Source organism: Mustelus asterias, chromosome 6 (assembly GCF_964213995.1).
Source record: "Mustelus asterias chromosome 6, sMusAst1.hap1.1, whole genome shotgun sequence".
NCBI lineage: Eukaryota > Metazoa > Chordata > Chondrichthyes > Carcharhiniformes > Triakidae > Mustelus > Mustelus asterias.
Genome location: NC_135806.1, coordinates 16,588,196 through 16,609,976, shown reverse-complemented (window position 1 = coordinate 16,609,976; position 21,781 = coordinate 16,588,196). Strand labels below are relative to the sequence as shown.

Genomic DNA, 21,781 nt, shown 5'->3' with positions numbered 1-21,781 from the left:
GAAATGCTGTCCACTTCTGGATCAATACAATATTGGCAGGAGGAGGCCCACAAATGGGCATTAATTGCCCACTTAAAGTCTTCAGTTGGCAGTGGGACATAGAACATAGAACATAGAACAGTACAGCACAGAACAGGCCCTTCGGCCCACGATGTTGTGCCGAGCTTTATCTGAAACCAAGATCAAGCTCTCCCACTCCCTATCATCCTGGTGTGCTCATGTGCCTATCCAATAACCGCTTAAATGTTCCTAAAGTGTCTGATTCCACTATCACTGCAGGCAGTCCATTCCACACCCCAACCACTCTCTGCATAAAGAACCTACCTCTGATATCCTTCCTATATCTCCCACCATGAACCCTATAGTTATGCCCCCTTGTAATAGCTCCATCCACCCGACAAAATAGTCTTTGAACGTTCACTCTATCTATCCCCTTCATCATTTTATAAACCTCTTTTAAGTCTCCCCTCAGCCTCCTCTGCTCCAGAGAGAACAGCCCTAGCTCCCTCAACCTTTCCTCATAAGACCTACCCTCCAAACCAGGCAGCATCCTGGTAAATCTTCTCTGCACTCTTTCCAGCGCTTCCACATCCTTTTCATAGTGAGGTGACCAGAACTGCACACAATATTCCAAATGTGATCTCACCAAGTTCCTGTAGAGTTGCAGCATAACCCCACGGCTCTTCAACTCCAACCCCCTGTTAATAAAAGCTAACACACTATAGGCCTTCTTCACAGCTCTATCCACTTGAGTGGCAACCTTTAGAGATCTGTGGATATGGACCCCAAGATCTCTCTGTTCCTCCACAGTCTTCAGAACCCTACCTTTAACCCTGTAATCCACATTTAAATTAGTCCTACCAAAATGAATCACCTCACATTTATCAGGGTTAAACTCCATTTGCCATTTTTCAGCCCAGCTTTGCATCCTATCTATGTCTCTTTGCAGCCTACAACAGCCCTCCACCTCATCCACTACTCCACCAATCTTGGTGTCATCAGCAAATTTACTGATCCACCCTTCAGCCCCCTCCTCTAAGTCATTAATAAAAATCACAAAGAGCAGAGGACCAAGCACTGATCCCTGTGGCACTCCGCTAGCAACCTGCCTCCCATCCGAAAATTTTCCATCCACCACCACCCTCTATCTTCGATCAGACAGCCAGTTACCTATCCAATCAGCCAACTTTCCCTCTATCCCACACCCCCTTACTTTCATCATAAGCTGACCATGGGGGACCTTATCAAACGCCTTACTAAAATCCATGTATATGACATCAACTGCCCTACCTTCATCAACACACTTAGTTACCTCCTCAAAAAATTCAATCAAATTTGTGAGGCATGACTTGCCCTTCACGAATCCGTGCTGACTATCCCGGATTAATCTGCATCTTTCTAAATGGTTGTAAATCCCATCCCTAAGGACCTTTTCCATCAATTTACCAACCACTGAAGTAAGACTAACCGGTCTATAATTACCAAGACATAAGCTGTCTTGCCATGAACTTAATCGAGGTAAGAGGCAGGAAGGCATTGATAGGCGTAATCTATAGGCCACCAAATAATAACATCATGCTGGGGTGAGAAATTAACAAAGAAATAACTGATGCATGTAAAACTGGTACAGCAATTATTATGGGGGATTTTAATCTACATGTCAATTGGTCAAAGCAGGTCGGTCAAGGTAGCCTTGAGGGGGAGTTCATAGAATGTATCCACGATAGCTTCCTTGAACAGTATGTAATGGAACCTACGAGGGAGCAAGCTATCCTGTGTCCTGTGTAATGAGACAGGAATAATTAATGATCTTGGATCCTTTCGGAAGAGGCAATCATGGTATGGTTGAATTTAAAATACAGATGGAGCGTGAGAAGGTAAAATCCAATACCAGTGTCTTATGCTCAAACAAAGGAGACTACAATGGGATGAGGGAGGCGTTGGCTAAGGTAGACTGGGAGCAAAAACTTCATGGTGGGATAATTGAGGAACAGTGGAGAACTTTCAAAGTGATTTTTCACAGTGCTCAGCAAAAGTATGTATCAGTAAAAAGGAAGGACTGTAGAAAAAGAGATAATCAGCCTTGAATATCTAAGGAAATAAAGGAGGGTATCAAATTGAAAGAAAATGCATACAAAGTGGCAAAGATTAATGGGAAGCTGGAGGATTAGGAAATCTTTAAAGGTCAACAGAAAGCCACAAAAAAAGCTATAAAGAAAAGTAAGATGGATTACGAGAGTAAACTAGCTCAGAATATAAGAACAGATAGCAAAAGTTTCTACAAATATATAAAATGAAAAAGAGTGGCTGAAGTAAACATTGGTCCTTTAGAGGATGAGAAGGGGGATGTAATAATGGGAAATGAGGAAATGGCTGAGGCATTGAACAGATATTTTGTATTGGTTGTCACAGTGGAAGACACAAATAACATGCCAAAGATTGATGACAAGAAGGCTATGGCAGGTGAGGACCTAGAAACTTTCATTATCACGAAAGAGGCAAGCTAATGGTGCTAATGGTAGGCAAGTCTCCTGGTCCTGATGGAATGCATCCCAGGGTACTAAAAGAGATAATGGGGGAAATAGCAAATGCACGAGTGATAATTTGTCAAAATTCGCAGAACTCTGGGGTGGTTCCCGCAGATTGGAAAACAGCAAATGTGATGCCACTGTTTAAAAAAAGAGGTAGACAAAGGCGAGTAACTATAGGCCGGTCATCTTAACTTCTCTAGTAGGGAAAATGCTTGAATCTATCATCAAGGAAGAAATAGCGAGACATCTGGATATAAATTGTCCCATTGGAAAGACGCAGCATGGGTTCATGAAGGGCAGGTCATGTTTGACTAATTTGGTGTAATTCTTTGGGAACATTACTTACACAGTGGACAATGGGGAACCTGTGGGTGCGGTGTATCTGGATTTCCAGAAGGCATTTGACAAGGTGCTGCACCAAAGGTTGCTGAGCAAGATAAAGGTGCGCGGTGTTATGGATAATGCATTCGCACGGATAGAGGATTGCTTAACTAACAGAAAGCAAAGAGTAGGGGTAAATGGGTGTTTTTCTGGTTGGTGATCAGTGACTAGTAGTGTGCCTCAGGGATCTGTGTTGGGACCACAATTGTTTACGATTTACATAGATGATTTGGAATTGGGGACCAAGTGTATTGTGTCAAAATTCACAGATGACACTAAGATGAGTGGCAGAGCAAAGTGTACAGAGGACGCTGAAAGTCTGCAAAGGGATATAGATAGTCTAAGTGAGTGGGCAAGGGTTTGGCAAATGGAGTACAATGTTGGTAAATGTGAGGTCATCCATTTTGGTAGGAATAACAGCAAAATGGACCATGATTTAAATGGTAAAAAAATTGCAATGTGCTGCTGTGCAGAGGGACCTGGGTGTTCTTGTTCATGAATCACAAAAAGTTGGTTTGCAGGTGCAGCAGGTAATTAAGAAGGCAAACGGAATTTTTTCCTTCATTGCTTAGAGGGACAGAGTTTAAAAACAGCAAGGTTATGTTGCAGTTGTATAAGGTGCTGGTGAGGCCACACCTAGAGTACTGTGTACAGTTTGGGTCTACTCACTTGAGAAAGAATATAGTGGCACTGGAGGGGGTGCATAGTAGATTCACTAGGTTGATTTCAGAATTGAGAGACTGAGTTGACTGGGGCTATACTCATTGGAATTCAGAAGAATGAGAGGAGATCTTATAGAAACATATAAGATTATGAAGGGAATAGATAAGATAGAAGCAGAGAAGTTGTTTCCACTGCCAGGTGAAACTAGAACTAGGGGGCATGGCCTCAAAATAAGGGGAATCAGATTTAGGACTGAGTTGAGAAGGAGCTTTTTCACACAAAGGGTTGTGAATCTGTGGAATTTCCTGCCCAGTGAAGCAGTTGAGGCTCCCTCGTTGAATGTTTTTAAGGCAAGGATAGATACATTTTTGAACAGTAAAGGAATTAAGGGTTATGGTGAGCGGGCAGGTAAGTGGAGCTGAGTCCAAGAAAAGATCAGCCATGATCTTATTGAATGGCGGAGCAGGCTCGAGGGACCAGATGGCCTACTCCTGCTCCTAGTTCTTATGTCCTTACGTTATGTAAGGCAGCGATGTCTGCACTCACCACCCTCCCACCTGATTCAATGCCCCTCGGCCACCAAACCCACCAACTGGATGGCATAAAACTGCACTCACAGTAAGTTTGCAATAATGGGCCATGTCACATGATGCAAGCCTTTTGGACAATTTTAATATATTTGGCCTCAGAGGTAAATTGACATTTTAACATTAACAGGACAGGATACCTGTAACGTGTTCTAAGCACAGGAGGCCCATTGTGTGGCAGCACCATTCGTGTCAAATGTTCGCATGTGGTCATCTCCAGAAATTGATCAGGACTGAACCCCACCCACAAAGGGAGCACCCTCGAGACTTTGACTTGGACTTTGGAAATCATTTGAACTAATATTCATGACTGTGGTTCCAAAACTATCACTATCCATCGTTTCATAGAATTATAGAATCCCTATAGTATAGAAGGAGGCCATTCGGCCCATCGAGTCTATACCTACCACAACCCCAACCAGGCACTATTCTCATAACCCCACATATTTACCCTGTTAATCCCCTGACACTAAGGGTCAATTCATCATGGCCAATCAACCTAACCTGCATATCTTTGGACTATGGGAGGAAACCGGAGCACCCGGAGGAAACATGTGCAGACACTGGGAGAATGAGGAAGCTCCACACAGTGACCCAAGGCCTGAATTGAACCTGGGTCCCTGGTGCTGTGAGGCAGCAGTGCTAACCACTGTAAAACTAATTTTTCTATGTGTGTGCGTGCATGCGTACATGTTTGTGTGTGCGTGTGTGTGTGTCTGTGTGGGTGTGAGTGTGTGATTGTGGAATAAATTAGAAGTTCTGAGTTAATCAGAACGTGAGTTTGCTGCAAGTTATTGGTTAATTGGATTACACAGATCAATGGTTTAGGAAAACACACCACAGCCTACTTTAAATTAATTTCCAACACCTTCTTCGTATGGACAGTTGGTGAGAGGAAATAAGTAGTTTGCCTGCCTCTCTCCTGTCCAAAACATAATGCTTACAGTAAACGTTGTTATATTTTGGATAATATTTGTGAAAACTCATCATTTTCACCACAACTTCCATCAGGGGGAGCTGTTACAGTTATCAGGTTTATAAGATTGATATGTTGTGTTTTTAAGTTCAGGGTAAATAAAGGAGATGATGTGACCACAGCTCCCTGCCTGAGAATAAGTGTAGGTGGTTTGATTGTCAGTGATCAAAAAAGACTTAGATTGTTGGTACAATATATAAGTTTGAAAACAATGATGGTCGTCTCTGAGTACACCATAGGCACTGAAGCCCCAGCATCCCAGAAAAGCTTGATTGGTATCAAGTTGAGACGCTTGTGCTGTGAACTAGCCATTTGCCACTAAGATTAAAGGGCATTGGGATCAACGATAACTAACTTGCATTTCAATTTAGATATAAAGCTAAGGGGGGTGATCTTACCATTTCACCTCGTCAGATGGGCCGAGCTGGTAAGATTGCGGGCGAGCCGAGAAATTAGGTTTGCGTCTGATTTCTTACCTCTCAAGATCTTACCGGCACCAGATATCCGGCAAGATCAGCCTTTCGGGCGCAAGGCTGATCTCAATATTTAAATACTATTTAAAACAGCATTTTAAATAGTACAAGTGAGCCCACGATGGAATCGTCCAGGCTCACTTGTCTCTGTGGCCTTGCCGGTGAAGGTTCCCTCCGACAAGGATATCGTATGGTCCCTATCAATGTGGACCAGACATGATGGCCTCATCGGGAGAACCAGAGGCCACTGAGGCCACTCCAGAAGATCAGGGGCAGAGGGGGGGGGGTGCTTTGGGCAGTGCCAGCCTTGAAACCTGACAGCGCCAGCTTGGCACCCTGGCACAGCCCACAAGGCATCCTGGCACTGCCAGCCTGGTATCTTGGCAGTTCCCATTGGACACCAGGCAGTCCTAAAGGGGCTTGATAGGGTAGATAATGGGAAGATGTTTCCACTTGTGGGAGAAACTAGAACGAGGGGAAAATATTTAAGAATAAGAGGTTGACTGTTCATGACAGAGGTGAGGAGAATTATTCTCTCTTAGAGCATCATTAGTGTGTGGAATTCTCATCCCCAGAAAGCAGTGGAGGCTGCTCCATTGAATTTACTTAAGGAAGAGTTAGATTTTTGATGGACAAGGGAGTTAAGGGTTATGGAGGCAGATGGCAAATTGCAGTTAATACCACAACCTGAGTGCCAGAGCAGGCTCAAAGGGCTGAATGGCCCACTTTTGCTCCAAAGTGCAATGTCCCTAACTCACTGTTACCACCCAGACCACTTCTTTCCCTTGGTTCTGGCCTTCTATTCATTTCCCCTCCCCTGCAATTTCCTCATGACAGTTCATGACTTCGTGAATCATAGAATCCCTAGAGGCAAAAAGAGTCCGTTCAGCCCATCGAGCCTGCACCGACAACAATGCCACCCAGGCCCAGTACCCGTAACCCTCCATCCCCTGACATTAACTGGAGCACCCGGAGGAAAGCCACGCTGACACAGGGAGAACGTGCAAACTCCACACAGTCACCCGAGGCTGGAATTGAACCTGAGCCCCTGACGCTGGGAGGTGCAATGCTAACCACCGTGCCACCATGCTGTCCTTCAGCAGGCGATATCCGCCATTTTGGAATTTTGTTCATTCATTTGTGGGATATGGGCGTCGCGGGCTGGCCAGCATTTATTGCCCATCTCTAGTTGCCCTTGGAGGGCAGTTGAGAGTCAAGCACATTGCTGTGGCTCTGGAGTCACATGTAGGCCAGATCTGGTAAGGACGGCAGATTTCCTTCCCGAAAGGATATTAGTGAATCAGATGGGTTTTTCCGACAATCGATAATGGTTTTATGGTCATCAGTAGATTCTCAATTCCAGAAAATTTTTATTGAATTCAAATTTCACCATCGACTTTGGTGGGATTCGAACCTGGGTCTGCAGAAAATTAGCTGAGTTTCTGGATTAATGGTCTTGCGATAATAACACTTGGCCATCACCTCCTCCTAATTACAGCTGCCTCTCCATTTACCACTCCTTGTTGAATACTGGTCTTGAAATAAACCATTTTGACCAAGTATTCAATCACCCCTCGAACATTTGCTTCTTTGGCTCATCTTATTATACCACCTCTGTAACACACCTGGAGCTATTGGGCCCGATTTTACCATTTTCATTCTAAGTGCTGAATCTGGGCACAATTCAGATCCGACTTGGAAATCAGGCACCCCCATATGCACTTAGCCTCAAAAATAAATCGCGAGTCTGAATTGCACTGTGGGTGGGAGCTTTGAACTGTGCATGCGCAGTTAGAAAATAATTTGAAAAAGCGCGCCCGTGTGAGATCGCTCCTGGGCCGCAGAAAGCGAGTAAAGAGGCATGGGAGCGATGGCCCCCACAGACATCACCTCACCCCCAGAACATAACTGTCCCCATTATCGGCCCACCACCCCCCCACTACCCAGACCGAGCGCGACCCCCTGTCCCCTTCCTGCCCACTGATCATCCGCAGAGTGGCAGTGGACCACCCTACCCCCCCCCCCGTACCCCCCACCAGAAATCCATCTGGCCTCTTCCCCCACCTTCCCCCACCAGTGAGCGATCGGGCCTCCCCCCCCCCACCAGAGATACATCTTACCCTCCTCCCCCTCCCTCCTCCCCCCCAAACCAGAGAATGATCTGGCCACACTCCCCTCCACTCCCCTGCCAGAGGTACATCTGACCTGCCTCCTCCTTCCTCCCTCCCCCTGCCCCCACCAGAGAATGATCTGGCCCACCGCCCCCTCCTCCCCCCCACCACCGATCTGAGTCAGAGAGCCGTTGGAAGCTCTGAACTTACCTCTTCAACAGCTGGAGCGCCCGAAACACACTTTTATTCAGCATGTCCATTTCGGCGCGATTCCAGATTGGCGAACGCAGTGGTAAAGGGGGAAATGCTGATAGAGTTGGGTGGGCAGTTCATTAATTCAATTGAAATGCATGCAAATTCATTTAAATCGCCATGGCGCCCGTTTCTGGGCCATTTTTGGGCCTTTTTTTGGGCCTTGGTAAAGTGGGCATCTGCGCGGATGCGGGCAAGGATCGCCTTAATGGCCTCACGCCCGACTTTACCAAGTTTTCGCACCCCAAAATGGGTGCGACGCAATGGTAAAATCGGGCCCATTTTTTCCACTTCAAATGTACTTTGTAAGTTGTGATGGGAAATAATCCCGTTTTTTGAAAGCGGTTTCCTTTATTTCCATGTTAGTAATGAGAGTGCTAGGAAGTAAAGAATTCACAAAAAAAGTGTGTGTAAAGATAATGAAATGGTTTAATTCGAGACACGTTACATAATGATATTTTTAGAACTGCACTGTGACTCCAAAACTACAAACGACAGGAATAAACTTTCTGAACCCGTTCACCCAGCTCGCCATCTCCTCTGCCATTTGGGAATTTGGCAGGACTGGGGGCCGGGGGTGGGGGGGTCGCAAAGGTTATCAAACTGCAGAGTTTTCCAACCATTCGTGATTGGAACATCCCGCAGGTTCTGGGGAACAGGGGTCTTCCCGTGAGGAGATCGGATTGGCAAACTCTTCTGAATCCTTCTGCGTCAGAATTTGACTGATTCGGAATCCAGGTGAGTCGGATAGTCTAGAAAAAACAGAGATAAACTCGGCATTGCTTCACCAGAAGCAGAGACGAAGCATCTGCCTTAAAGTGCAGGTATCTTTGCAGCATTCATACTGAGCTAAGGCTTGTCTTTTTCTCAATTCTAGACTGCGAAAATCGTTTGGAAGAGCAGCCTGAATCATGCTGCCTCCCTCTGTCTTCGAGATAAGTTCATTCAAATCATCCGGAATCTGCTCATAAAAGTTATAGTCATTGTAAAATTGCGCCTCTTCATAATCAGGCTCAAGTTGTTGAATCCTGCCATTGTCATAGACCCTGTGAATGTTCCTTGCGGCCAACTCCTGAAAGAAGGCATCATCACCTGAGCCGAGCGAGTGATCTGGAAGAGAAGCAAAACTCCGTTCAAAATTACTGAAGGATTATTGAGGTTTGATTGCATTTTCCTGCTCTCCATCTCAACTACATTGCTACCCGCTGTACTATAACGGTACAAGGCATAGCAAGGGTTAAGGCGAGGCTAGGAAACTGTACTACCCACATTGCAATGTAATGAGACACATGACCTAAGACTCCTCAGTTATGGACTGGACAGAGACCTGTGTAGGAGCAAGCATGGAGTCAGCTCATTGCTTGGACTATACCCTACAAATGTGGACTTAGTTATGTGTGATCAATAAGTGCCATACAAGATTCAGAGACTTGTATTCTTTGAGAGACCTACTGGGCATACAGAATAAAACACTGTCAACCTCTTGAAAGTGGGATGTTCTGGCCTTCTCAATGCACATATAGATGCTTAGACACAGCAATTCAATATATATCATTGTGCAAAATAAAGTTTGACAACTATGCCAGTTTATTGACTTACATCAGGTAAAACATTTAAATGTTCAACCTAGGATGGAAACCAAATGTTTACGCTAACTCGATGTGGGATCCTCTCCAAATTATTTTTAAAAGGGGTGGCACAGTGACACTGTGGTTAGCACTGCTGCCTCACAGAGTCAGGGAGCCGGGTTCGATTCCCGGCTCAGTGTCTGTGTGGATTTGCACATTCTCCCCGTATCTGTGTGAGTTTTTTCTGGGTGCTCCGGTTTCTTCCCACCGTCCAAAAATGTGCGGGTTAGGTGGATTGGCCGTGCTAAATTGACTTCAGTGCCAAGGTGATTAGCTAGGGTAAATGTATGGGGTTATGGGGATATGGGCTGGGTGGGATTGTGGTCAGTGTAGACTTGATGGGCCGAATAGGTAGTGGCACCACTTGGAGAGATACTGCGCTCTGATTGAGTGTGGTGATGTGCCCATCCCCCAAACTTTCCAATAATAACATGCCTGTGCTACCGTGGCGGCATGGTAGCACAGTGGTTAGCACTGCTGCTTCACAGCTCCAGGGTCCCGGGTTCGATTCCCGGCTTGGGTCACTGTCTGTGTGGAGTTTGCACATTCTCCTCGTGTCTGCGTGGGTTTCCTCCGGGTGCTCCGGTTTCCTCCCACAGTCCAAAGGTGTGTGGGTTAGGTTGATTGGGCAGGCTAAAAATTGCCCCTTAGAGTCCTGGGATGTGTAGATTAGCAGGTAAATATGTGGGGGTAGGGCCTGGGTGGGATTGTGGTCGGTGCAGACTCGATGGGCTGAATGGCCTCCTTCTGCACTGTAGGGTTTCTATGATTTCTTTGAAAGAGACGCAAGGCTCCAGAGGCTGAGAGAACCAGCGGGGACCAACCACTCTCTCGTCTCTCACCCTCAAGCAGGATGAGGAGGCAGGAGGACTAAGCGCAGCTAGAGAAGGGGAGTGAGCTTAAAATCTCACGTTCTGCCACAGTCAGATTTCCATGGGAGGGTGAGTGGCTAAGAGAGGAGAGGGCCAGCGAGAGGGGAGGATGGGGAGGGGGGACAAATCAGAGGAGGAGGATGACAGAGAGAGGGCTGAGGAGAGGGGACGGGGCCGTAGAAAGAAGCAGCAAAGAAAGTGGAGTGGCAGGGTGGCACAGTGGTTAGCACTGCTGCCTCACAGCGCCAGGGACCCAGGTTCAATTCCGGCCTCAGTCACTGTCTGTGTGGAGTTTGCACATTCTCCGTGTCTGCGTGGGTTTCCTCCGAGTGCTCCGGTTTCCTCCCACACGCCAAAGATGTGCGAGTTAAGTTGATTGGCCATGCTAAATTGACCCTAACGTCAGGGGGATTAGCGGGGTAAATGTGTGGGGTTACGGGAATAAGGTTTGGGTGGGATTGCGGTCCAGATTTAATGGGGCAAATGGCCTCCTTCTGTACTGTAGGGATTCTATGAGGCGGGGATTAGAGGGGACCAGGTTTAGTTACAGGGGGTGACAGAAAGTTGCTAAAGTTGGCCTATGAGTTTGGGAGAGGAGTGAATGTAGGAAGTAGATGGGCTAATTTATTCTGGAATGATGTTAATGGATTACTTATCAATTCTTGTGCAGTAAGCTTTGTGTTTCAGAAGGGTCGTCTTCTTTTTACAATGGAATATTTTTGCAATGCATTTTATCCAATGGAATTCATGTTCATGGTGACTTTTTCTACACATGTTGTAAAGTTACCTCAAAATAACTAATTGTCAGTTATGTGCATCCTTACACGTTAGGAACATGGATATTGACTTCACATGCTCTTTACTTTGTTGCTTTTCTTATTGAATGCTTCTGTCTGACTGATTCCTGTGTATTGCTGTTTGCTTAGAGACATGATGTGGAGATGCCGATGTTGGACTGGGGTGGGCACAGTAAGAAGTCTTATAACACCAGGCAGTTTTAACTGGGATCTTGGGTTCATGTCACACTATGTGTAACCCCCATCATTTGACCTGGGGCTTGTAAAATCCTATGAACTGTCCTGGCTTGAGAAAATTCACACTTCTTTAACCTGTGATTATCCCTCTCTCCACTCACATTATCTGTACCTGTAAGGACTTGATTACCTGTTAAGACTCTCATTCCAACTATTATCTTGCAATTGAGTCTCTGTTTATATATGCCGTGTTTGTGAACCCAACTCTCCACTCACCTGAAGAAGGAGCAGCACTCCGAAAGTTTGTGATTCCAAATAAAACTGTTGGACTTTAACCTGGTGTTGTGAGACTTCTTATTGTGCTTAGAGACATGCATTAGTTTGAACAAATCTGAGACAGGGTTATTGTTGGCATTTTATTTAAGGAACAATTTGCCTTTTTATTCTGTTAGCATTGACAAAACTAGTAAATTATAGGTTTATTTTTTGATTAAACCTAGAGTCATGCCCCATTAGCTAATCCATTGGTTTACATGTTATTATCTCTCAAGGTTGTGGTGAAAATTAACATATCTTAATCCTAACCTTTACCTTCAATATAAATCTGATTCTAAAATTTGTCAAATATTGGAGATCAGCGTACAGGAGAATTTAATTCTTGCAGTTTGGGATCTAAATATCTGGAATTTGACATTTCTCACATATGACATCTAAACCTGATTAGATACTGCCCTTTAAAATCTCAGAATGGTTCGACATTCGAGCAGTTTTTTCATGTGCTAATATGATAATGCAGAATGAATCTCAGGATGTGTTTATAGAATCTTACCATCCTTTTCCTCCACTTTTAACAATATGTGTCCTTGGTGCTTGTTTCAGAAGCATTAATTGTATTCAGCTCTTTCTCTTTGAACATGAATTGCAGGCTCCTTTTGGAGCTCTTGTGATGCAGTTGGCAGCATCGCTGCCTCCGAGCTTGAAGCTCTGGATTCAAGTCCCACTCCAGGACTTCACGGCCAAGGTAGGGCTGTTCGTAATGTGGTGAAAGAGGTTATGATTCAATTTGTAAACCCTTCCAACATACCCCAATGGCAGATTGCAGGAACTGGATAGATTCCTGGTCAACCATATGACAGAAAGACGTTGGAACCTCTACCATCTCTATCCATAGCTCCAGGCTACAACATGCATGTAAATGTGAAGGTAGTCACAGCAGCTCAGACTCCTTGGGGAAGGGCGGGGGCATGGGGGGTGGCTAGATGACCAGTGTGGAGCATATTGGTGCCAACAACACAGGATTCAATCTCCGTTCTGGATGGGGTGGATTTGGGATCTGCCCCTACCTATGGTGCAGTGGGTCAAACCTGCCTTTGGGCGGCACAGTGGCACAGTGGTTAGCACTGCCGCCTCACAGCACCAGGGATCCGGGTTCGATTCCTGGCTTGGGTCACTGTCTGTGTGGAGTTTGCATGTTCTCCCCATGTCTGTGTGGGTTTCCTCCCACAGTCCAAAGATTTGCGGGTTAGGTGGATTGGCCATGCTAAATTACCCATTAGTGTCAGGGGGACTAGATAGGGTGAATGCATGCGGTTATGGGGATAGGGCTTGGGTGGGATTGTGGTCAGTGCAGGCTCGATGGGCCGAATGGCCTCCTTCTGCACTGTAGGGTTCTGTGATTCTATGATAAGAATACTTCCTGGCAGGAAGCAGTGCTTTGTAATTGAGAGTTTCCTTTTTATTCATTCATGGGACATGGGTGTTGCTGGCTGGCCAGAGTTTATTGCCCATCCCTGGTGCTTGTCTTGGGTTGAATAGGTTGCACAGTTCCCCTACATTTTAGTAACTGGAATTTAGAATGGAAAATTCGAGATCAGTTTTGTGGCCAAACGGGCCACCTAAAATGGCGATTTACAGAGCATGCTGGGATAATTGGACAAGCACTAAAACAGCAGGCTGTAGCTTAAAAGTCAGAGATAAACAGGCTGCAACTCAGACGACTGAATACACAGGAAATAGGCCATCTCAAAGACAATGGACACTTTCTGGTCAAACTTACCTGTTTACCAGACAAAGGGGACCCTTATCCCCTTATTTGGGAGGGAGGTGTGTGACCTACATGCCTCCAGCACCTACAGGCATGGCCGTTGGGTCACGAACTCCCACCCACCTGATGAAGGGACAGCCTGTTCCGAAAGCTCGTGGCTTTTGCTACCAAATAAACCTGTTGGACTTTAACCTGGTGTTGTTAGACTTCTTACTGCGTTGGGTACACACCCAGAGATCGGTGTGGCAGCACCTGACTGGACTCTTATCGATCAGGGTGATCAAGTCCTGATCGATCGATTGGCAGGAATCAGGAGACCGCCCAAAAAGGACACGAAACCAAGAGAGATAAAAGATGCTGCACAACAGAAGAAGATCTCTCTCTCTCTAACCCCACAAACGAGCAACAACAACGGTAACAAAAGACAGGTAAAAGTCACCCTGAAGACAGACCCCAACGGAGACCTTCTGCACCCTCCTCCAATTTTGCCATCAGGGTTAATCGAGGCTTCCTCTATTACATGAGACAGCCACGGGTGTGCCCCATCTGCGGGAAAACCGGCCATTTTGCCACAAGCTGCAGCACTACCTCCTGCAGAAACTGCTTGAAGAAAGGACACTCGACCAATGACTGCAAAGGGAGCAAATGCTGCAACCTGTGCGGGGAGGCTGGCCATGTCTACAAAGTCTGCCCCAAACGAAAGGTAACATCTGCACAGATCACCAGTGGCGGAGCAAAAAAGGCAAGTACTCCTGCCTCCTCCGAGAACAAGAACTCCACTGCAAAAGAAACTGGCACAGGAAAAGCTTCCGAAGCAAAGGTGGATGCTCCAGCACAGCAGGATGACTCACCGCACCACCAGCAGAGGGCGTACAGCCCATGCAGCAGGAGGTTGCCCTGGCAGGACCCAACCTCCAAGAAAAAGAACCGCAAAAGGGAATCCCTCGCAGCTAAAGCCTCCAGAGGCGACACCTCCTCAGATGAGGAAAAACAAGCTGGCAGCCGATGGAACACCAAGAGGTTCAGCACAAAAGCGGCACGGGAACCACAGCAGGCGCAGACCACCCACAATGAAACAGCCGGGGAACATCCAGCCAACGGAAGCAGCAGTGCGGCCAATGCTTCCCTGACCCCGGGAAACAGAAATGAGGACACCGACAGCAGCAGCAACGTCCAAGGCGGAGACCGGCCTGCAACCCCGGCACCAACCGAGGGCTACACAACACCGCCGATGTCACCCAGTCGCGGTCAGGGATCTGAGGCTGCTACCTCAGCCCTGCAGAACTTTGTCAGCGCCACAGGAATGCAGCAACTGGAGCATGCTGACTGAAAGGTTCTGGACATGTAAGAACTGTCAAATCTTAAATTTTTAAAATGTCTTTGAAGTTTGCATCCATTAATGTGCGGAGTATTAAAGGCACTGTGCGATGTGCGACCAACTTATCCTACCTGGCCAATGTCAAGGCTGACCTGCTGTTTCTGTAGGAGTGTGGGATACCTCACCTCAGCAGCGACAGGCGCTGGTCGAGTGTGTGGTCCCACGGACCGTCCATCTGGTCAGATGGGAACAACTGCCGTTCCTCCGGCCTAGACATTCTGCTGCGAGGAGGCAACTTCACCATCTCCGAAGTTAAGGAGGTGGTGGGAGGACGCCTCCTTGTAGCAGACGTCACCTACAAGAACTGCCCTCTCAGGCTGATCAATGTGTATGCCCCTGCCGTCAATAGCGAACGGCTGGTGGTCTTTCAACAGCTGCCACTGCTGCTCACCACCTCCAGCCAATCATTCTGGGTGGGGACTTTAACTGTATCATCGACACGGCCGGGCGATCTAGCAGGGCCGAAAACAAACTGGACGCTACGTCCAGGCTCCTGCTGGAAACAGTCAAAGATGCCAAGCTGCACGACGTCTTCGGCAACCCAGCAGACGGAGCCCAGCGTAGATACACGTGGTCGCGGCCAGACGGGTCTGTCCGCTCCAGGATTGATTTCCTATTTGTGTCCTGCGCGCTCATGGTCAGGTCCATCGACGTCAAACCGGCGTTCTTCTCTGACTACTGCCTCCTGCTGGCCGACTGTCAGTGAGAGGAAAACCAGAAAGTGGGCAGGGGGTCCTGGAAACTAAATGTCGAACTGTTGACTCCAGTGAACCTCAAGTAACTCAAAAGGGTTTACCAGGGTTGGAGAATCGTGAAACCCTTCTTTGAGTCTTCATCGCTCTGGTGGGAAACAAAGGGGAACATCAAGAGGTTCTACATCGGTAAAGGGGTTCAGAAGGCCAGGGAGAGACATTGTTGGGGGGGGGGGGGGGGGGGGGGGGGGGGGTGGAAATGTCCCGACTCCAGAAAAGCATGCAGAATCTACTCCAACTGCAGTCGATGGGGGTTGAAGTCAAGGAGGATCTCCGGGACGTGAAGAGCCAGCAAGCCTCGCTCTTTGCCTCGGAGGCCTCCAAGGTCATCTTCCAATCCAGGGTCCGCTCCGTGGAGCAGGATGAAACGTGCTCGCGTTTCTTCCAAAATGTGCACAGAGAAACCTCTGTGATCAGCAGCCTGAAGGAAGAAGATGGCTCTATAAAGACATCGCAGTCTGACATTCCAAGGATCTGCAAATCCTTCTATGCCGGACTGTATGACATGAAGCCAACGGACAGCACGGCCTCCCAGTCTTTCCTGTCATCTATCATGGAGGTCTTAGATGACGGTGAGCAGGAGAGCCTGGACAGACCAGTATCTCTGGATGAGCTGATAAAGGCCATTGAGTCCTTTCAGACGGTAAAACTCTCGGGAACAACGGCTTACCGGCTGAGTTTACTCGGCATTGTGGGACGTGATGGGCCTGGACCTGCTGAAAGTATACAAGAGTATGCTTCTGGAAGGCAGAATGTCAGAATCCATGGGGAAATCATTACCCTCAGCTACAAGCAGAAGGGGGAAGAGAAGAAATTAGAAATTTCACTGATGAACGTGGACTATAAAATTCTAGCCAAGGACATCGCCAACCGGGTCAAGTCTGCTCTGGGGTCAGTGATCCATCCTGATCAAACCTGTGCTGTACCCAGCAGGAAGATCTCTGATAGCCTCGTGCTACTCAGGGATACGATTGCCCTACGTGAAGGGCAGGCAGGTGGATACTGCCTCATCAGCCTAGACCAGGAGAAGGCGTTTGACAGAATATTGCACAGCTACGTGATGGATGTGCTCTTCAAAATGGGCTTTGGGGAGGGAATCCACAATTGGATCCAACTGCTTTATACAGACATCAGTAGCGCAGTCTCAATCAATGGGTGGGAATCAGATAGTTTTCAGATCAGGTCTGGAGTCAGGCAGGGTTGCCCTCTCTCCTCCATCCCTTTTGTGTGTTGCATTGAACCCTTTGCTGAGGCCCTTAGAAAGGACCTAGGCATTAAAAAGGTTACCACCCCAGGCAGAGGAGGCACGCAGGTCAAAGCCTCCCTGTACATGGATGACGTGGCTGTGTTCTGCTCGGACCCCTCGTCTGTTCACAGTTTGAGCTGGCCTTGGGAGCCAAAATCAATTGGGGCAAGAGCGAAGCTATGTTCTTTGGGAACTGGGCTGACAGATCCTTTGTCCCCTTCACCGTCAGGGGAGACTACCTTAAGGTGCTGGGGATATGGTTTGGAGCAGTGGGGGCGTGCGCCAAAAGCTAGGAAGAGCGCATCGCCAAAGTAAGGCAGAAATTGGGTTTGTGGGAGCAACGCTCCCTTTCTATCACTTGAAAAAACCTGGTCACCCGGTGTGAGGTACTGTCCGTTTTATTGTATGTAGCGCAGGTCTGGCCTATTCCCAAATCCTGCTCAGCAGCAGTGACTCAGGCCATCTTCAAATTTATCTTGAGATCAAAGATGGATTGTGTCCAGAGGGAAGTGATGCATAAATCTCTGGAAAATGGAGGGAAAAATGTTCCCAACGCCGCCCTCATCCTGGTGGCCACCTTTGTGTGAGGCTGCATCAAGCTGTGTGTAGATCCTCGGTACACTAACAACAAGTGCCACTACTTTTTGAGGTTCTACCTGTCCCAAGTGTTGCGAAGGATGGGTCTGGCCACACTGCCGTGGAACGCTCCAGGTAGTTGGACCGTACCGCAGCACCTGTCCTTTGTGGAGAAATGTTTCCAGAAACACACCTTTGACCACATGGCGATCAAGCAGTAGTCAGCGCATAATGTCCTTGAGGCACTGAGAGAAAAGGAGATGGCGGATCCTGTCGGATGGTTCCCTGAGCAGACTGTCAGTGTCATCTGGCAGAATGCCTCATCACCAGAACTTACAAACAAGCACAAAGACCTGGCTTGGCTGGTGGTGAGAAGGGCACTCCCCGTCAGATCCTTCATGCATGCCTCGAAGCAGCTGTGGGGGTGATGAGATGGTCGCACACCTCCTTACGGAATGTGCCTTTGCAAAGAAGGTCTGGAGTGAGATGCAGTGGCATCTGTCGAGGTTCGTCCCGAGCAGCTCGGTGACGCAGGACTCTGTGCTCTACGGGCTGTTTCCGGGGACGCACACCGAGACAAATATCAACTGCTGCTGGAGGGTCATCAACTCGGTGAAGGGTGCTCTTTGGTCCACCCGAAATCTGCTGATCTTCCAGTGCAAAGATTTGTCCTCGACCGAGTGTTGCAGACTGGCACATTCCAAGGTCCAGGACTACGTAAGGAGGGATGCTCTTAAGCTTGGCACAATGGGGAAAGGCCACCGTTTAAAGCCTTTCAACCAAGGCAGACCGAGGGGCCAGAAACTGTAGAAAACCCTCGGACTGCATAACTGTGTGCTAATCTGTTAAAACAACAGCACACAGTGAAATGTGATGAATGCATATAGTTCGTTGGAGAACTGAATTATAATAAATGTAATGTTTTGTAACTGAGCATCGTAAAGTAATGTAAATATGACTGGTCATTTTTTTTTGCACTGTTTGTAATTATCGGAAATGTTGTTTTGTAATGGCTAATTTCAGAGTATTTGTGAATAAAATATATTTTTGAAATAAAAAAATAACAACAGTGACCGTCGCCAGCAATGACCAGCACGAGGAGAGGCCCCACACCCGAGAAGGAAGAAAGACCAGAGCCAGAGTGCCAGACCAGACCAAAGGACCAGACTACGCAGAGGACTACAGAGACCAACACATGGATAAAGGCCAATATCTGCCTGGGTACTTGCCAGGCACGCAAAAGTTAGGTCAAAGTCCAGTATTGGACTTGAACTTTAGTATTTCTATCAGATAACTTATTGTTGGTTGGGTGGGTGATTATTGATTGTGTGTTTAAATAAATATTGTTGTACTAACAAGAAGTTTATTTGCAATTCTTTGTCCACCATATAAGGGTTAAAACAGACTGTGGGGCAGGCACAACAAATTGGCGACTCTGCTGGGACATCGACAAGAAGTAACTTCGTTGCTGCGATATCGAATCCCACAGAATCTATATTGAATGATTATTTAAAACTCAGAACCAACAGGTGTAAACTCCTTATTGGACAAATTACTGCTTTCTGGACATTGCTATTGTGCGTGCGTTGTTACTAACAAGGAGGATAGGGTAAACTCCGTAGGTTTACATTAGAATCCGGAGGGGTTAGGACCAGAACATAGCCCGAAGCCGCAGTCCGATCAACTCCCTGCCCCTTGTCAAAAATATAGAATTGCAGGAAACAGCACAGAGACAGAGAAGTGTCCCATATGGGAATTAAAAATCAGGGAATGTATTAAGAAGAAAGAGTGGCCCCTATGGGCAGAATCTTGTCCAATACAGAGATGGGACCGGGATCCCTAGGGCAGAAGCATTGGGATGATCTGAGGAAAGTTCAGGGAAAACGGGCAGACAAATGTGAGAAAGCAACTGCTATGGTGAGCTGCTTAGGACAGCTGCTAGGAACAGAAAAGGAATTAAACACAGTTCGTAAGGAACTGGAAGAATCGAAGCCGGCACAGGAGGAAAAGGAGGAGGAGATTAAGAAACTAAAGGAACAGCAGCAGGGGAGGATAGAACAAATAAGAGCCGAAAAGAACAGGGAAGTAGATGAATTAAAGAGAACCAACCAGGCAAATTTATTACATCTGGGCAATTTTCAGACCCAGTATGAGAGAGTCTACCTACCAAGATGCCCAGCGCGCTGTCTTGGCAAAAGGTGAAGCTGAGTGGGCGGTAGCACGATTGGAAGCCAAGTGCACCAATCTGCAGGCAGCAATAAAATCGTTACATCAAGCCAGTAAGGAACAGGCAATCACTGACCACTCCAAATGCCAGCGAGATATTTCACAGCTGGAATCCCTATTATCGGTTTAAAACGGATTTATGTGTACCTTCGGGACAGTAGAGGAAGAGGAGATAGAGGATGCAGATTGGGGAGAGTTAAAAGAGAATGCTAAGCTGTACATTACGCGAACCGAGGGGTGGGGTCCACCACCATCTTTCCCAGGGGAAGTCATACCCACTGCGTCCCCAGATTCACATCCAGTGACGACTGAACGTTGGGTAGGAGAGGCTCAGGGCCCAGCTGTTACATACACGACCCCGTTTATGGTGGCACAATTGACTGAGATCGCAAATAAAATCACAACCTTTGAGCCATCGGCTGACCCACACAGTTTCTTTGAGGATGTTAAGCAGCAAAAGATAATGCATGGGCTAGATGAAAGGGAAGAGATGAAGCTGATAGTCAGCTTAAGCAAGTCTGTACGGTCTGCCCTGCCAGCCCCTCAAAATGTTGGGGAAGGAACCTTAAAGAAATTAAGGAAGCGATATTGACCGCGGTAGGATTTAATAAAGGGGATCCTGTAGATGGGTTAAATAAGTGTAGGCAGAGGAAAGGGGAACATCCGATTGCCTCTGCCGGTCGTTTATGGATCCACTTCACGGGAGTATATGGGGAATTAGGTCGGACTAGATTAAATGAAGCTGATTCATCCAAATGGGCTAGGACATTAGTGTCGCACACCACAGAGGAAGGCAAGAAAGCCTGCGCTAACTTTGACCCTGCAGAGGCCACACACAATGAAGCATGGGTTCTCTGATGGTTAGCTCGCGTCTGGGAACAGGAAATTTAGGGACCCCCAACATCACGGTCAGAAAGGGAGGCGAGAATGCTTCTGATGAGGGCTAGCCAGGGTCCGGTATGGAGGAGCGAGGGTAGAAGGGATCCCCAACACCAGAGAGGTACAGCTCCACCTTACACAGCAGCCCCGAGGAGAGATAGAGGGACATGTTTTAATGTGGGCAGCCAGGACACTTCACCCGAGATTGTAGGAGACCCCCGCCACCATATACGCAGTCCCCGAGACCATCAGGACCACCGGCTCACCCGTTAGGTCAGCTCCTATAGCTTCGCACACTCAAGTGCGCAGCAATCCCACCACCAGGACTGAAGCAGGAAAGTTGTTTGTCAGCAGCCTGAACTTCGACACAGTTGAGCAGTCCCTGGGAGAGGTTTTCTCCAAGTACGGGCATATCTCTGAGGTCCAAAGATGTGCAGGTTAGGTTGATTGGCCATGCTAAAATTGCCCCTTAGTGTCCTGGGATGCGTAGATTAGAGGGATTAGTGGGTAAATATGTGGGGGTAGGGCCTGGGTGGGATTGTGGTCGGTGCAGACTCGATGGGCCGAATGGCCTCCTTCTGCACTGTAGGGTTTCTATGTTTCTATGTGAAAGTGATTAAAGACAAAGACACCATGGCGTCCCTCGGTTTCAGCTTCATCATATTCGAAAACCCAGAGGACGCCAGGGACGCGTTGCAGGTGATGAACAGAAAATCCCTTGATGGATGCCAGATCCGGGTGGGTCATGCCAAGAAAAAGTCTGGAGGCGGCCGTGGGTATGGTCAAGGCAGCTAGAGCGGCGGCTACCGTAACAGTGGCCGCAGGAGAGGAGCAGGAGGTGGCTATTGGGATAGTGACAGGAGCGGTGGCTATAACGGCGGAGGCCGGTATGATACAGGAGACCTGGATAGCTATTCCGGTGCGTACAAGGGCCAAGGTGGATACTACTACAGTGGTGGTGGTTACGGAGGCCACTCATACAGGGACAATGACTGATCAAATCAAGAGAAACATTTCTGCCAGATTCAGGATCAACCTCCCACCTTGTTCCTAAAATGGCTCCTGGAACCGCAGAAAGCAGTATCTGATGAAATTTGATTTACCTGTTACGTTAAAATGCTATTAAACCATTTTTATCGTGATTAATCTTGTTATCCAATTGTTGACTCGGTTAACTCGTTATGAGGATTGAACATTTCGTTAAAAAATAAGCCGTGTGGCTTTTAATGAAT

The 21,781-nt window shown here is 47.4% G+C and overlaps 1 pseudogene; it reads left to right on the top strand.

Moving 5' to 3' along the window:
- Positions 1–16,127: 16,127 nt before the first annotated feature.
- LOC144495241 (uncharacterized) lies at positions 16,128–21,545 on the top strand (annotated as a pseudogene).
- The last annotated feature ends 236 nt before the right edge of the window (positions 21,546–21,781 follow it).